We start from the raw sequence: 4,250 nt of genomic DNA, 5'->3' as shown, positions 1-4,250 counted from the left end.
CAAGACACTGTGGCACTGACATGGGATTGACATATGGACCAGTGGAATAGAATTGAAGTCCAGAAATAAAACTTTACATCTACGGTTAACTGATATTCAGCAAGGATTCCAAGACAATTTGACAGAGAAAGAATTGTCTATTCAACAAATGGTTCTGAAAAAACTGGATATTCACATACAAAAAAAAAAAAAATGAAGTTGAACCCACTTCCTCATAGTACACACAAAAATTAATTCAAAGTTCATCATAGACCTAAGTGAAAGAGCTAAAACTATAAAGCTCCTAAAAGAAAATATAAAAGTAAATCTTTGTGGCCTTGGATTAGGCAATGATTTCTTAGATACTAACCAAAAGCACAAGCAATAAAAGAAAAAGTAGACAAATTGGACTACGTCAAAATTAAAACTTTCTGTGCTTCAATGGATACTATCAAGAAAGTGAAAAGACAACCTACATAAAAAACAAAGAAAATCATCTCCCTGACAAGAGATTTATACTGAGAATACATAAAGAACTCTTAGAAATGAACAATAAAAAGACATATAAATATAAATCAATTTAAAAGTGGGAAAAGGTTTGAATAGACATTTCTCCAAAGAAAATATACAAATGGCCTAGAAGCACATGAAAAGATGTTCGATGTCATTAGTTATAAGGGAAATGCAAATCAAACCACCATGAGATACCACGTCACACCCACTAGATGGCTGGAATCAAAAGGATGACAATAATAAGCGTTTATGAATATGTGAAAAATTAGAACCCTCATTCACTGCTGGTGGGAATGTAAAATGGTACAGCTGCTCTGGAAAATAGTTTGGCAATCCTTCAAGATACTAAACATAGAGTTTCCATATGACTCAGCAATTCCATTCCTAAGTTGTATCCTAGGAAATGGAAAACATACAATCACAAAAAAAATTGCGCACAAATGCTTATAGCAGGATTATTCGTAATACCCAAGAAGTGGTAATAATCCAATGAGGAGATTAAAAATGTGGGTCTGTTTTACATGGAATATTATTTGGTAGTAAAAAAAGAATAAAGTAATAATGCATGCTACACAAATGAATGAAGTTTGAAAACATTGTTAAGTAAAAGAAGCCTATCACCAATAATCACAAATTATGTGATTCTGCTTGTGTGAAATGTAACATTTCTATATCTAACTGGAATTAAGTTAGTATAAATCTGAAGCAGATTCTGATAAATTAACATGTATATGGCAAGCTGTGGAAAATCTACTGAAAAACCCTTAAAAGTGTAATTTTTAAAATCATTAAAAGAATTAAAATGTTACACTAAAAATATTCACTTAATCCATTAAAAAAAAGAAAGTTGGTCATTTTCACAATGCATGTAGACACTGGAGAGCCCAAACACTAAAAAAAAAAAAAAAAAAATATGTAAAACAATTCACAAGCAGATGCTTCCCAAAAATTTGGTCCAAGGTCCCAATCGAGGATCTTTTTTTATGGTAGTAAGAAAAGTACTGTTCTTTAAGGGTTTATCCTTAAGAGGAGAACCTACTGTTTATTCAATTCTTCCTTACTACCAAGGGAATAAAATAATTATATAAATTCCTCACAGTGACCCCACTGACTGATGAGCAATCCAAGTGGAATTCTTGACTAGGAAGCAAATGAAATTGACTCAACGTCTGTGATGGAATGGAGTCTATGTGAGCTTGCTCGGACAGGATTCAGAACTTCTCTCTGGTACACATCACACGTCTGGAGACACACTGCATTTTTCAGGGGAAAAAATTTAACTCCATACATCTCCCTTTTCATGGAAAGATCAATTTCCTCAAAGGCAGGTGGTGCCCTGAAGCTCTAATTGTTTTAGAATGCTGACCGACCTTGATTGGCACTCTAACCAATCAGAGCTTTTGACCAGATGAGTGGAAATTACCACATTTCTCCCAGATTAGACATAACCAAAGTCCCTTCCTAGACTCATCAGTAAGGTATTTGTTTAATAACTGAACCTGTGGTCTCCAGGCTCTCTGCCAATGGCAGGAAAAAATAAGGACGAGGATCTAGACACAGGCAGAGATAAAAGGCTATACTTTGCCCCTGAATTTATTGTTCTTTTTAAGAAATCTCTATCTGCTAGCCCTTCTTTTCTATTTATAGAAAACAAAATTAGTCCTTAAATCTGAATGCATGAGAGGAACACGTACGAATGCATGGCTTAAGCAGATACTTATGTAAATGATTATAGAATAATAAAATCAGATGTCCGAAGTAAATAACTTGCATTACCACTAACCCATGGCAAGAGTCCCTATTCTATTTTTAAGCACCTTCAAATCTACTTGTGGTCTTTTATCTCAATTTCATTTTTATAACATTTTTTTCTGGTTTACAGGGAGCTTAACTGAATACTGAAGGAAAAAAATCTCCACTGTACTCATTTCTATAGCAAGATTTTATGGGAAATTTTGCCTATCAAGGAATTTTCTTTCAAATTCCACTGAAAGAGCAAAATCACACTGCTCTTCAGACCTACAGTAACTCCCTTTACAATTTCACAGTTATCATTCTGGCTTCATTTGAGAAAGTACTTTTTTTAGAGATCAGAGAAAACCTGACTGGTTTTCAAATAAAAGTACCAAGAATAATGAAAACCTGGACAAATTTAGGAAGCATTCGAAAGGTTTAATTGGAGAAATGATCGATTGGTCTTTACATATCTCCTTATTGCTACTCATTTGTCTCAATTCATCTAGTTTTGTCATTTTTTTTTTATATTTCCACTAAAATCCCTAGAGTTCCTTGTTTTTCTATTGTAGCTTAAGTCTACAAATGGAGATAAACATTTTTATTTGTCCATACTTGGAGTATAATTACGCTTTGTGTAGATTCATGTCTTTCACCAATTCTGGAAAATTCTCCAGTCATTATTTCTTTGAATACTCTCTTTACTCCCTTCCATTCATTCTCCCCTTTAGAAAATAAGAAAGAATGACTTTCTCTATCCACCATGTCTCTTTTTGTTTTGTCCTAAATAGTCGCAATTCTTTGTTAAAGTGAGTTTATTTTCTTTTTTAAAACTACATTTAATAGTGAATTAACACAATTTAGAGATGACCAATTACAAATTAAGTACCTTGCTGACCATAGGAACTTCTTATGCTTTACCATTTTCTAATTTTTAAGTAAATTTTATTGTGGTAAAATTCACACATTCTATGTAGAAATAGATGAATTCTGACAAACATTCATCCATGTTACCATGTCCCCATTTAAGATATAGAATATTTCCCCGGAAAGTTTCCTTTTGCTCATTTGCACCTGTATCATGACACCCTAGTCAATCACCGATCCGATTTGTCAACATAGATTTCTTTACTCTGTTCTAGAATTTCATCACATAAACAGAGTCATACAGTCTTCCTAATTCTGTGTCTAGTTTCTTCTGTTCAGAATAATGTCTGGGAGATTCATCCTTATCATTGCATGAATCAGTACAATAGTTTGTTTCTTTTTATAGCTGAATAGTATCCCATTGTATGAATATATGACAATTTGTTTATCCACATTCATTCCATACATATAAGTAATCTAAGGTGTTACATTATGAAATTGCATATATTCAATATAAAACATAATACACAAAAAAATTTGGGTAGCCTCTAACTGGCTTCTGTCACTCCAGTCTCTAGTACATTCTTGCTGCCAAGGTCAACTTTCCCTTCACCATGACAATCTTCTGTTAGACGTGGCCCTAGTCCACTGCTGAAAGCAATGCTTTTTACTTCCCATTTTTGCTTCATATGATGCACCTCTTGCTGCTTTGTGTTGTGGTTACTTAGGCACATATCTGACTTCAACTACTAGACTCTAAGCTGCTTGAGGTCAGGATCCAGAGAGATTTATCTTCACTCGTGCACCGCACTGAACACAGGATGGCTTAATGGGATGCGCTCAACAAACACCGGCTGAGGAGATAAATAAACAAGCGAATTCTTCCATTCAAAATTAGCCTCAGTGGCTCCCCATCCTAGAGCTTGTTTTACAAAATCTTCCACAACTAGCTCCAACTTAACTTTTCATCTGCTTTCCTGTGATTTTTCATGCATAATACGTCTTCTCCAGCTACACTGGAGTCTATTTGTTGACTTCCATACCTTTATCTATGATGTTTTTCCTGTCTGGTAGGAAGCACGCACGCACACAGACACACAGACACATACACACACAGACACACACACACACACACACACAGACACACACACACACAC

At 34.5% G+C, this 4,250-nt stretch overlaps 1 long non-coding RNA gene across 1 annotated transcript in view; it reads right to left on the bottom strand.

The window, feature by feature from the left end:
* Window positions 1-3,023: 3,023 nt before the first annotated feature.
* Window positions 3,024-4,250, bottom strand: part of LOC112475815 — a 1,811-nt gene continuing 584 nt past the window's right edge. The window contains exon 2 of the long non-coding RNA XR_003044890.1: window positions 3,024-3,947. This is a non-coding gene — a long non-coding RNA (uncharacterized LOC112475815). The remainder of the gene's footprint in view (window positions 3,948-4,250) is intronic.

This window comes from Pteropus alecto, unplaced genomic scaffold, assembly GCF_000325575.1.
Source record: "Pteropus alecto unplaced genomic scaffold, ASM32557v1 scaffold152, whole genome shotgun sequence".
Lineage (NCBI taxonomy): Eukaryota > Metazoa > Chordata > Mammalia > Chiroptera > Pteropodidae > Pteropus > Pteropus alecto.
Note: the sequence above shows the minus strand (reverse complement) of the source record. Positions and strands in the feature narration are given on the sequence as shown.